The sequence below is a fragment of the Saccopteryx leptura genome, chromosome 6 (assembly GCF_036850995.1).
Source record: "Saccopteryx leptura isolate mSacLep1 chromosome 6, mSacLep1_pri_phased_curated, whole genome shotgun sequence".
Lineage (NCBI taxonomy): Eukaryota > Metazoa > Chordata > Mammalia > Chiroptera > Emballonuridae > Saccopteryx > Saccopteryx leptura.
Window position 1 is genome coordinate 4,773,450 of NC_089508.1, and position 14,312 is coordinate 4,787,761.

Below are 14,312 nucleotides of genomic sequence, written 5' to 3' on the forward strand. Positions count from 1 at the left end.
CGACAGGAGCCCCCGTGACCACCCCCCACCTCCAAACCAGACTCGGCTCTGGCCAGTGGCCATGGGGTTTCAAATTTTGAAAACGGGCCTTTTGCAAAATGTTCAGTTTCAAGCCCTTGGTCCAACTGCCCACATCCTGTCTAAACTTCCTGGGGGAGTGAAATTTATTTAAGGAAGGAATAAAATCCCCACATTGGTGCCACGGACTGAAAACCTGCTCCATCCTGGGCAATTTCAGGGATTACAGTTACATATCTCTTAATGAGCCACAGGCGGAGGCCAAGTGGAGCTGGCTCAATCTGGAGGGCGGGCCTCGGGAGAGAAGGGGTGCTGCTCCTCAGGGCCAGGGGCCCCGCTCTGGGCCAGGGACATGCTTTGTCCCTCAGCATGGCCTTTCAATCCTGCTTGGGGCGCTCATTCATTCTGTCATTCAGCCTGCATTCTCATGGCTCAATCAGACACAGCACAGGTGCTGGGCCTGACCCCCCGCCAAAGACTGAGCACCCATTGTTGGGGGCAGGAAGTCTGATTGGGGAGGTAGATACCTACATAGCTCATGGCCACACAATAAGAGAGTTTCTGAATAGAAGTCCAGTTTTCTTTCCCGGGAACCGCAACGCCTGGCCACCCAACAGACAGCAGCTGCAGAAACTCCCAAATCTGCTCATTTTCCTTTCGTCCAAGGATGTCCCCACGGACCTGACCCCACGGCGATAGCCTGGTCTTGTTTCAGTGTCCTCCAAAGCACAGAAGACCAGCTGGAGCTCCTCGCCGGAATCCTAACTGGCCCAGTCCTGGGGCAATGAAGCCCCTGGCTCCTGGTCTGCACGTCATTCTGCCGTAAGTGTTCGTCTAATTCTATCTCCCATCCAAGGCATGGGGCTCCGTTGGGGCTGAAATGGAATAGGTCTCATTTCTCGCTATCTACCACCCAGCCTCTGGCCACACAGAAAGAGCCCAACGTTTTCTGAATAAATGAAAGAACGAATGGTCTATTCAGTGAGCGCGTCCCGATGCCGACACTTTCTGGTGGGCTACGATGACACAAAAAGACCTGTACTCCAGCATTCCACAGTCCTTTGGGAACAGCTGACATTAACAGGTGGCAATTAGCACGTGGTAATTAACAGTGCTCTCTATCAGGGTGTGGATGAGGGAGGAATGAGGAAGAAATGCAAATGTGAACGCAGGGATGCGGGCAGTCCCAGGACAGGGCAAAGGACTGTGCGAGGCAGGTGACACCTGTGTCGGCTCGGGCACAACACTGAGCAGCAGGTGGGACACACCAGGCTGGAATTAAACAGAAGGTGTGGCCTGCTGCATTTACGCGGGAATTCTCGGGAAGGTGAGAACCGAACTCCTGTCTCCTGGACCTGGACACTGGACAGTCATGTCGTAGAATCCAGCCCAAAGACCCTGATCCAGACTGGCTGCCCCACCCCAGCATGCAGAGGGCCCACCTGTTACCATGGTCTGAACTCCTGGAAAGAGGGGCTGGAGCATGCCCAGATGGGAGATGGCCAACCTAGAAGACTCAAAATTACAGTCCCAGAGGCCTTCAGTTAAAATATAGGGGGGGGGGGTCTACCTGATTCAGTCTGAAGCAGAAAGGCCTTTAGGTTTGCACTGAAATCAAATCCTCACGAAGGGGAGGGCTGTATTCCAAGGCAGATGACCAAATATGAGCTCCAAGTCCAAAATAAGGATGCAAGACTGGAGTGGGAGGTGAGATCCAGGGTCGGGAGCCAGCCAGGACAAGAGAGAGCGAGGTGTGGTCAGTGTCAGGCCCCGAGTGGACGCTGAAGATGAAACTGCTGACAGGAGGGGCGCAGGGGGCAGGCAGGAGAGAGGAAGAGGGAAAGAGGTCGGAGAGGGTCTTGGGCACAGCCTCCACATAGAACAAAGTTGTTTCGGACCCACCTTTCTTACTGTCCACGCCTGACAGAAGGGCATGGAATGCTGTCTTCAAGGAGCATGGTCTTGGTGGCCTGTTCCATTCAAAGTGGCCTTCTTGTAGAACTTCGTTGAACGTGCCATTCTTTCGGGACAGGGGACTTTAGGTATCACATCCATTTGGAGGCCTTTAAATAAATGCAACCGAAATCACCCATTTTAGCTACTTAAGGTCATTTCTGAGGCGCCTCTTCCCTCCCAGGTGATATGTTATGACCAGGACACGTATCACATAAAGGCCTGACAATGAGCTCTTGTTAGACAAGTTTAGTCCTCACAACAATCCAGCTGACGGGCGTCATGATCCCCCCCCCCAAATGGACGAAGCCGAGGCTAGGTCTGGGGGTACTTCGTATCTAACCCAAAGTCCTACAGCGATTGTAGAACCAAGCCAGGAGGCAAGGAGCGGCCCTCTCATCACAGGCATAGAGACAAGACTGGGTTGTTTTCTACCGCCTGCCTTGGCAGAGGCAGGGGTAGCTTTCGGGAAAACCCAGGGCTCCCGCTCCACCGGGCCAAGCCAGCGTTGCCCAAGGATGGGCCCGTGTCCAGGGCAGTCAGAACGGCCAGTATCCTGTCTCGCTGTCTGGCACTGGGCACAGAAAGCTGGACCCTAGGGAGCATCTGGGCTCAGGCAGGAGACACCGCGAACCATCTGACACAGGGCATGCTTCCCCATGGCTCAGCTCCCCGGCCTTTCTGAGAAGGGCCTTCTGCTGAGCAGTAACTCACGGGTGCCCCCTAGGCTCAGGGCCGGGCAGACGCTGGGGACACAGAGAAAAATCTGACTCCGTTCCTGGCTCTCAGGGCACATCAGTTTAGGGAGGACAGGTACACAAACACCCCTGACAGAGCAGGACTGGTGACCCGGGTGAGGCAGTGACAATGTGCAGGACTGGTGACCCGGGCGAGGCAGTGACAATGTGCAGGACTGGTGACCCGGGTGAGGCAGTGACAATGTGCAGGACTGGTGACCCGGGCGAGGCAGTGACAATGTGCAGGACTGGTGACCCGGGTGAGGCAGTGACAATGTGCAGGACTGGTGACCCGGGTGAGGCAGTGACAATGTGCAGGACTGGTGACCCGGGTGAGGCAGTGACAATGTGCTGTGAGGCTGGGGGGGACGGGGAGGAGTCCCGTGGCGAGGTCATTCATTCACTTGCTGCCTCACACGCGGATCACCAGCTCATCCACCCTCCTTGACTGACTGACTCACTCAATAAATCGCAGGTTCACTCCTTCAATCACAGAGCATTTCATTTAATTTAGGATTACATACTCATTGACTCACTCACTAATTCATTCTCTGATTCTTTCCCTCTAATATAGTCATTCCTCCACTCACGTGTTGACCCATCCCTCATTAATTCGTTTCATCCGTTGACTTACTCATTAGTTAAATTATTCCACTTTTTCTTACTGATTTATTCATGCACTTGCTTTTTGACGAATTATTAGTCAATTAAGCCATCTGGCTCTCACCGGCTCCTTTGCTCAGTCACTCCTTGATTCGTTCCCTCACTGACTCACCAGTTCATTTATTCCCTCATTATGAATACCTTTTCACTTACACATTAGTTCATAAACTCATTCAGAGACTCACTTCTTTTATTCACTCATCCGTTTGTGTACTCGTCTTTCACTCACTGACAAGTTGACCTACTTCCCTTCATTCAGACTGACTCCCTTTCTGAAATTTTTACTTGCAGATCGAACGCATCCATTCACTGATGCCTCGTGTACGCATGCAGCTCAGTGAATTTGTTACTTGGCTCCCTGCGGATCATCCACTCACCCCTTGGTGCGCTCCTTCACACTTTCATTCACTTTTCTCACTCCCTTGTTTGTACTCAGAGACTCATTCCTTCAACCAGCTCACCGCTTCATTCATTCTTGATTTCATTCAACCACTCATTCAATGGATGTTTATGACACATGTTCCACATGCAAGGCACCAGGGGAAGACAAGTATGGCTCCTGACTTCGTGAAGCTTGTAACCTCGTGAGCTTGTCACTGGCTAAGGCATCATCTGTCCCATAAAGAGTCTGGGTAACTACGATGAAGCTGAGGGCCCATCTTCTGTGCTTCTGGAATGCCCACCTACTTACCCTACTAGATTGAGTTGTTACGTTTATAAGTAGGTCTCCCACTAATCCCAAAGAGCTCCTCAATGGCTGGAACTGGTGGGATTCAGCTATGAATGCCACTGCTAACATCTAGCCTTACATGGATTCAGTCAACGCCTGTTGAACCAAAATTAATACCTTAGTATCAGTTATTCTAGCAGCCTCTCAGATAACAAAGAGCCATAAAAAATTTAAATAGGGGATATAAAGGCCTCCTGCCTTCATCCCAAATAAATCAGGTCACTAGTTTTTCTGTCCAAGATAGGGGGGAATATTAACCCAGGTAAGAAGAGCATAAAAATATCCAAATCATTTCAGTACAACATACAGAGTGGTGCTATAGACTATGCACTATTAGAAAAACTTATAAAAAAGAACAAATGTTTTGTATCATAAGTGTCAATCGTGGAGACCTACAATAACTATAATCCTTGTTTTAAAACCGATTTTCATCACTGGTCCATGATTTTGCCTTGTATGATTTAGTTCTTCATAAATTTACTTACTAAATAATAACTACAATAATAATTGTAACAACAACATCCATAAACTCACCAAAATACCAGAACAAAAACAATGTTTTAACATCTATCTCTGTCCTCATTATACACAGAGGTAGCAAATTGAATATTTTTTTGGTTAAGTGGATCTCAGAGAAGCAAAATTGAGTTGATCATAATTCTCATTTTGTAAAATTTTATCATTGGAAAACTCTTGGTCATTTTAATTTTCTTTATATGTGAAGTATTCATTGTTTATTATATCGGTTAGTTGCTTGTTTCCAAAAGTTAACAGCAGAGAATCTATATCCAAACAACTGGAAACAATTTAACTATTATTTAAATTTCTCTATGTACTTCTTACAAAGAATGGTATAATACTTCACCCCAAGTTAAATAAATTCTTGTTTCATAAATACTGTATCGACCATCAGTGGGTACAGTAATTTTACTAGTACATTTACTTATTTGTTTTATAAAAGAAAGAAACACATACCTATCCAAGAATAAGATCTTTGATCAAGACTAGAATGTGTCTGTAACTTCTTAATCTAAAAGGTGGTAGCCTACACCTGTTTTTCTAACGGACCTTGGTTTTACAAAATGAGTCAACAATAAGCCTCATAAATATAAATTCTTATCATTGGTCCATGCCAAGTGGTCTTCCTTGATTTGACTTTGTGACTGTACAGGCTATTTGTTCTTTTTGATAACTATAGTCAGAATCCATAAACAAAATGACCAAACCAAGAATAAAAACTTATTTCTTACCCCGATCTATGCTCTCCTTGGCAACATACGTAAAGTCAAGATCTTCATCACTAAACAGTGAGGGAGGAAATGGCCACGGTGCAGCCACTCTGGGATACAAAACAAATATAAAAATAAAGGAAATATTCTCATCTTCGGTTTGTACTTTGCACTGATTAATTTCACTCACTATTTGTTTAATTTTAACTTTTGTTTTCCTTCACAAACCAAACATCTAGGAACCCACAGCAAACTAAGAGCTGAGCCTTGACTATTAAATACCTCTACTAGCTACTTCTTCCACAAAGGAGTAGCAACTTTCATTTTTTTTCATAATGGACCAATGTTTTTTGGAACTGAATTAATAATATAGCCAATATCCTCAAATTTGACCCATGTTTTAACCACTTTTCTTTACTTATAAATACATTTTTACTGATCCATTCATCTATTCACTAATAAGATAAAGTAACTATCTCAATTAAATTCAAAACTTCCTGAGATCATGCCCCAAAATGTCATATTCTAATTCTCTTTTTGCAGTGGACCTCAGTGATTCAAATGATTGATCATAATTTCTATTCAGATGCATTCCACTTACATCATTGGCCCGTGAGTGGCCCTTCAGAATTTAACTTAAACAAGTTTTAGATGTGGCTGTGAAACGACCATGAACCACTCTCTCAACTCGGCAGCTAGAACACCAGTTCCCTCATGTAACACCCATAGTCAGCACTGATCCAATCTATACTTTTCTTTATTCATGTCTACAGTTTTTATTTAAAAAATTATTAATTCACCAATAATAATTTTAAAACCCACTTATTCACGAAAAGCCAAGAATGGCCCTGAAATCCCTATTCTGTATATAGAATTATTTTCTCATCAATATATCTTTCTTTAAACATCCCACATTTTTATGTTTCATATCAATTCAGTAGTTATTAATGTGCTACAGTATATAAGGAACTTTTCAGTAATGTGTTGAATACCACCCGACAAAGAATCAGCGGAACCCAGACAAGGCCTTTGACTAGCTGTTTCAAAAACTGACCTCAAGGTTACATAGACACATTAATCAACAGAATGTTTCAGATCAATAATACTTAATATTACGGTATTTTTCCTTCTTTAGTTGTATTTAACATTTTGAATAATACAGTGAATACCCTTAAACAAGCCGCTCAAGCTACAATATTGACACTGACTCACGTGGGTCTCCATGCTCCCACAACACCGGTGCGACCCGAGAGCTCGTGCCCATGGAAGCTTCTTACGTCAGCCGGAGTCCCGCCATTCTGAGAAGTACAGAGCAGAGCACGTGATACTAACATGAGAAACGCTTTGCATGAAGAGGAAGACACCACCTTTTCTGGGTCGGACCTCAGAGTTTCAGGCACATAGTAGTCATCATCTGTGACTCAAACGCCGGCAGGAATCATCATTGATCCAGAAAACCACTTTGTCTTTGCTCATCTCTACACTGTCTACTGATTAATTCATTCAAGTTCATTAATTATTTAAAAACCTACTATTAAAAAAAAAAAAAAAAACAAGACCTTAACGTTTTTATTACGCAACTAGGATCATTCTCACAACAAAATCCCCATTATTAATTATGCTCAGTGTCTCGTATAGGTATTGATCAAAACAATACTTCGTATTAATGGCTGTAATTGTTACTAGAATACAGTTCACCTTCTTTGGTTATATTTCATACTTTTTATTAATACTGTGACTATCCTTAGACAAGATCCCAGAAAAAAAGATCTCCATTATTACTCACATGGTCTCCAGGCTTCTACAGCGCAGACGCAGTCCTGTGGCCGCTGCTCCCCGTCAAGGAAGATCCCGGAAAGCAGGTTGAATGTGTCCATTCTGAAGAATTAAGGGCAGAGAAGATGACAGAGAAGTAAGTGAGGCATTCTCTCCTCTCATCATTGCTTTTCATCTTCAATTTAGCAAAGCATTTAGGCAGTCACCAACTTGGTATGTACTTTTTTTTAATCTCAGGAAAACAAACAAGGTTGAACTTGCCATTGGCCCAGTGGCTTACACCTTTTACGTCATCCTTAACTGTCGAGTTATAGTCATGTGCCATTTACTTTTAACTGAATATCTGAGTTATCACAATATAGCAAATACTATTTATGGCATAGTTACATACCTTTATAATTAAACCGTACTTCCCTACATTAATTTTATTTATGTATTTGTCTATAGATTCTCTCACTTATCCAATTATAATAATAGAAAGGGAATGTATGAACACTAAGACCAAAAAGAAGACCTTCAAATATTCTTGACATGAGGATCTCTTCAAATCACTAGTGCGGACTAGAGTCCTTCCGTGTGGACGTCAGAGTTACAGCCATGCTGTCCTCCTATAAACACACGTGCCATCACAGTTGTCGCGCTAATATCCTGCGCTTTCTTCCTTCTTAATTGTCTATTGATTAAATCTCTAATTAACTGATAATATCTGTGATTCACCAAAACCAAGAAGAGTTATTACGGCCCTAATCTGCACACATATTATTTTCACATCAATGTATCTCTTTGATTAATTGTTCTGTTTTTCATACAGGGATTAATCAATATAATGATTCATATATCTCATATTTATCACTGAGATACATTCCTTCTTTAATTATATTTTATAATTTTTAATAATGCAGTGAATTGCCTTAAAAAAAAAAACACTTAACAAAGAAAATAAAATTTCGACTATCATCCCCTCCCATTAATCTCCACCCTCCTGTTACACAGAGACAACCGGAGAGCTCGTGAGCTGGGGCCGCGGAAGGGGCGGGAGCATGTCTAAGCTGAGGGCTGCAGAGCAGAGCAAGGGGTCCAGAAACTTAAGGCCTAATCGACGTCAATCCTTGCTGACCACATTTCACAGACTCGAGATTTAGATATTTCTGCTTTTATCTTTCTGTGTGTGTGTGTGTGTGTGTGTGTAAATATTATATTCTTAACTTCTATCTGTAGACTGCCAACATAAGTTGTATGTCTTCCATTAGTCAATCCCAATGTTACATCAATTAATCAAGATCATGTTTTGTATTATATTTTTTATTGGGCAATACGTACCTTTCTGATAATATTTATTAATTTTAGTAATACCCTAAATATTCTTAAACAATGACCCAAACATACACAAGACCTTGACTTTTACTCACATTAGTCTCTTTCCTAATACGAAGGCGACATAACAATCTTGGTCACAGCAGTGGACGAAAATTAACTTGATTCCTGTTCTAAAGAGACCAAGTGGAGAAGTTGATAAAAATCTTCAGTGATTCATAGTTTTCAACATTCATGATAATATTTACAGTATTTATTTCCAATTTAATAAACTTCAAACCTGTAACTGACTCAGCCCATAATAGACTATTGCATTTCATTGTTTTTCTCAACCTTAGGTAGAGACATAACATACTTGGTGCATTTATTATTCATTCTAATGGATATTAATATCTTACTACCTTGCTATATATTTATCAAAGGATATACATTTATACATTTATTACTTTTTCTGCCAATGATACTTTGTAAATATTTTTAAAACCATGAACCCAAAGAACAACATCTGTAATGGGATCCTTGGACACGAGGAGAATGAACTAGCTAATTTCTGTGTGGATCTCAGACCTCCAGACACAGAATTCACTGCCCACCAGTCATCAGGGTGGACCATGATTGTCCTTTCTTTTTATTCTCATAAACATTTGTTTATTGAGTCATTAATAAAGAAATAAACGTTAACTTAAAAATGGAGAGTAAGATCCTTTGACATCCCCCTACCATCAATCTGTAGAATCATTTCCACAGAGACTAAATCTCTTTTATTAGCTGACCTCACTGTGACATTTATGGGTTAGTCAATAAAATGCTTCTATCAATCAGATATTTAACATTGACCTGTTTTCACCTTCTTTGACTGCATTTAATATTTCTGAATAATACAGTGAATACCTTCAAATAAACCATTCAAACTAAGACAGTAAGTTTAACTATTACTCACATGGTCTCCATGCTCAGTCATAGGTACAACCAGAGAGCTCGGGACCATGGAAGAATGTTACAATCAGCTTGAGTGCATCCATTCTGAGGAGTAGAGAGCAGAGCAGATTATGAAAACAGAGACTTCCTTCCATTGATCCTAATCTTACATCTTTCATGGAGGCATTTGGGCATTTATTATAGGATTATATTTACGTCATTGTCTTTTATAAAAACAAACTACTTTGACCTTTCCACTGACCCAGAACATAAACATTGTATAAATCATCCTTCGCTTAAGATAGGTTACATTCCTGTGTCATTTATTTCTCTTTGGACTTCACTATTTTCAAATTGTATTAACAAAATTTACTGCTTCCCCACATATGTTTTAAATTGGACAACATAACTACCATTCAGCTTTATTTTTATCTATTTCTTCAATGGTAAATCATTGTTCTAATTATAATAAGGAATGAGAATGCATAAAGAGAAAGACCCCATTTTTTCTGTTGGACCTCATTGATCTTTATTTACTAATAAATGTATAAAGTCTCACACTTCCCTAATTATAATGATAGAATGAAAATATATAAAGTCTAGGACCAAAAACAAGACCCTTATATATTCCTGACATGTGTCTAAAGGATCTCTTTATGGGACTAAATTTCTTTTGTGTTGGACATCAGAGTTAGAATCAGAGTTGGAACTGATATCCAACACAATCATCATCGATTCGATATCGTTTCTCTTTTTCTTCAGTCATTTCTATAAGTGTATTGATTAAATCATGAACCTACTACTAATCATCCCTAAACACTGATAATAGTAAACCCTAGAAGGGTTTATATCCTTTATATCCTTATTCTGTACAGAGATTTTTCTCACATGAATGTAACCCTTTCAGTAATTATCCTCAGTATTCCACTGGATTAATCAATATAATAGTTCAAATATTTCATATTTATACTTATCACTGAGATGCAGTTGAATTCTTTAATTATATTTTAGATTTTCTAATAATACAGTGAATTATCTTTTTAAACCAAGAAAAGAATTTTCACTATTACTCACATTAACCTGTGACTTCTTCTCATATGGAGGAAACCACATAGATCATGACCATGGAAGATGCTTCAATTAGCTCAAGCTGATTCTATTCTCAGGAATACAGAACAGAAATTGATTTTTTTAAAAATTAGACCTAATCACTACTGATAGCTGCTTCCCATATTTCATATATTCAGTATTGATTCATTTTTCTTTAAATATATATATTTATCTTACAAAAGGAAAACTCAATTTTCAATACCAAGAATAACAAAACTGACTCTTCCTTATCAGAGTATTAATGACTTCAGTCAAAGAGGTGAGACCTATATCCATTTATCTCTTAAGAGGCATCACCATACACTTTAAAAGTTGGATAATGCCTCACCTTCTTATTTTTTAAATACTTATTTAAATTTGCTTAATGGTTCCATCATTAATAACAAGTCTACATCTATGAAAGTCATACAAGAATATGACTATTGTATATTCATGACACTTCCCTATAGAACTACTTCCTACTCACTGTAAATGTTTTATTAATTTAATTAAATTAATTATTTTCCTATATAAATTAATTGATATAATGCTTCATATTAAGCCTTAATTTATTACCTGGTCACCATTATGATCTTTGTTTTTATATCTTACTTTTAATAATGCAATGAAACCTTTTTAAAACAACCAAAACTTGAAGTAAACAATTTTGGCTATTACTAACGTTGGTCTCCATGCTTTTAACATAGACGCAAACATAGAACTCCTGACCAAGGACAATGCTGAAACCACCCAAATGTGACCAAGGGATGAAGAAGTATAAGACAGAAGAGATAATAAAAAAAGGTTAAGACATTATGTCATTGGTCACTGCATTCCACCTTCCTAAATGAACAATGATTTATATAATTAACAGGAACACTGACTACTACTACTTATCAATATCTATTTCACCCTTGGTCAAACAATAATGACCTTGTATTACACAATCTCTTATCAATGTCAGTGTGGTAAATATACATTAATACTACTCCTTGCCTAACCACATATTTTTATAATTAAATAATATTTTAACACCTTTATCTTTAGTTCATGTTTGTTTTTTATCTCATTGGCCCAATTATAAAAATATACTAGATTTCTTTTGTGTTGGACTTTGAGTTCCAGACACATAGTCACAGTATATGACTCATACAACACCAACAGTCATCATTGATCCAATGTTGTCTTTTTCTTCATTCAACATTGTTTATTAACTGATTTAATTTACTAATAATAATTTAAAATTCTATTATTCACAAAACCCAAGAAGAACCATGATATCCTTAATCTGTACATAGAATGACTCTCACATAAATGTTTTTCTTTCTTAATTATCTTAAATTTCACGTATGTAGTAATCAATATAACATCTCATTAATTCAATAGTTGTAACTGGGCTGTAGTTCACAAATTTTGACTCTGTATGGCACTTTTATAAAATACAGTAAATATCCTTTAAAAATATGGTTGAAACCAAGACAAGATTTTTGACCGTTACTCACATTATTCTCTGTGTTTCCAACAGAGATGCAATCACAGGGCTTACACCATGGGAAAAGCTTACTCAGCTCGAGGGTGACCATTCTGAGAAGTACAGAGCACAGTTCATGATAAAAAAAAGTTAAGACCTGATCTCCATTAATCCTTGTTTTCGACATTTCACTTACTCATTTAGGTATTTATAAATTTTCCATGACGTAAATGTATTTTTCTCTTAAGCAAAGTAACAACCTCGACACTGACACTGCCCCTGGAAAAATAAATGACTCTTTCTTATCTATGTCTACATGAGCCAAGGAGCTAATAACACTCTTGTTCTGTTTATTTCTTAATGGACATAGGCATTTTTAATTTCATTATTTCTTGCCTCACCATATGTTCATAGTTAAATAATACTTCACCCTTTTTTCTTTACCTAGTATTTATATATCTTTACTGATTCCACCATTGATCTATTTATAACAAATCTTAACCCATAAACTCAAAATAAGGACATAATCTTTGAATCATTCTAACATCTGCTTACTGGATCAAATACAATAGGTGGAATAGACTATTACTGTTGGACCTCAGATATCCAGACACAAACTATTCACTGTCGCTGACTTATCCTCCATCAGTTGTTATCACTGGTCCATTAAGGGCCCAATTTTTCTTCATCTGTATCAACTAAATCACTAATCCATTAAAAATAATAAATATATAATTTCAAGACACTAAAGAATAAGGTGTGCTTTGAATATCCCTAATTTCTGCTATAGAATCTTTGCCAACCTAAGTTAGATGTCTTTCATTAATCTATATCAATGTTACATATTAAATTAATTAACGTTTTATGTTATATTTACCCCATAGGCTATAGCTGGCTTTGTAATTACTTATCAATTTTTAATAATACCATAAATACACGTAAACAAATGACCCAAACCAAAACAAAATTGCGACCATCACTCACCTAGAGAAAGAGAGCATGACAATCGTAATCACGACACAAGATGAAATAACTCGAGCATGTGTTCTGCAGATCCTCAAAAAGAGAAGATGACACAGAGGTTGAGACTCTCTTCTCCACTGGTGCGTACATAAATCCATCATCATTTACAGTCACTTAGGCATGCAATAACTTATGAAAATATTTAAGTTTTTATCTTAAAAATAAACAAACCTTACATCTGAGTCAGGTGAACACTGACTACACTACATTCCATTGTCTGTAACAATCTTGGTCATAGATGGGATATAAATTTGGTCTTTTTATATCCATTCTGAAGTATATTATACTTTTCCCTTACTGCATATCAATCCATTATAGTTCCTTTCACTCATCTGCAGTTGTATATTTACTAATTCATTGATTCACAAATAATTTTAAGTGTTATCATTCACAAAAACTCAGAAAGAGCTTGTATGTCCCTAATGTGTACATAGAGACCACATCAAATGATCTCTTTCATTAATTATCTCAGGCTTCCATACATAGATTAGTCAGCATAATGGTTCATATAACCTATATCTATCACTGAGATACATTGCCTCATTTAATTATATTTTATACTTTTTAATAATTCACTGAATTATCTTAGAAAACAGTTAAACCAAGAAAATAACTTACTGCTACTCACATTAATCTCTGTCCTCTTAATGTAGAGAGAGAGGCAACCACAGAGCTTGTGACCATGGAAGATGATGAAATCAGCTCAAATGCAACCATTCTAAGAAGTACAAGACAAAGAAGATGACACAAAAGATTGAGATGCTATGTTCACTGGTCCTTTCATTCCACTTTTCATTTAACACTGTCTTAACATCCTGAGCTAAAAGATTATATACTCTTACACCATTTCTTTCCTAATGGATCTCAGTCATTCCAATGTATAGCAATACATTACTATATTACAGCAATTGTTGCCTAATCACATTTTCATAATTGGACAAGGTTTCATATTCCTCATTTTGAATTATATACACATTTTTATACTGGTTATTTCATTGATACAATTACAAATATAGGAGGAAAAAAGAATATACACAGAATGACCAATACCCATGTCTTTGTATAATTCCTGACCTTTGCCTACGATATCACTCCAAACAGGAACTAAATTCGACTTGCAGTAGACCTCAGAGTTCAACATATAGTCATCGTATATGACTCATACGACACCAAATGTCATCATTGATCCAACTGCATCTCTTTTCTTCATTCATATCTGATTATTGATCAATTAATAATTCAGTAATTATAGTTTTAATTATCCACAGAAACCCATGGAGAATCTAGACATCTTTAATATAAATTTAGAATTAATATCTCATTAATTATTTTCCATTTTTACTATGTACATTAATCATTATAATGTTTCACAATAATCCCATGGTTTTCGG

General features: G+C 38.5%; 2 non-coding genes and 2 pseudogenes across 2 annotated transcripts; all 4 read right to left on the reverse strand.

The window, feature by feature from the left end:
- Nucleotides 1-6,707: 6,707 nt before the first annotated feature.
- On the reverse strand, nucleotides 6,708-6,782 carry LOC136377882 (small nucleolar RNA SNORD113/SNORD114 family). Its single transcript, XR_010746497.1, has one exon. It is a non-coding gene; the product is annotated as a small nucleolar RNA SNORD113/SNORD114 family (small nucleolar RNA).
- A 4,752-nt stretch (nucleotides 6,783-11,534) lies between these two features.
- On the reverse strand, nucleotides 11,535-11,605 carry LOC136377888 (small nucleolar RNA SNORD113/SNORD114 family; annotated as a pseudogene).
- Nucleotides 11,606-12,489: 884 nt separating this feature from the next.
- On the reverse strand, nucleotides 12,490-12,564 carry LOC136377886 (small nucleolar RNA SNORD113/SNORD114 family). Its single transcript, XR_010746500.1, has one exon. It is a non-coding gene; the product is annotated as a small nucleolar RNA SNORD113/SNORD114 family (small nucleolar RNA).
- A 1,477-nt stretch (nucleotides 12,565-14,041) lies between these two features.
- On the reverse strand, nucleotides 14,042-14,111 carry LOC136377883 (small nucleolar RNA SNORD113/SNORD114 family; annotated as a pseudogene).
- Between the last annotated feature and the right edge of the window lie 201 nt (nucleotides 14,112-14,312).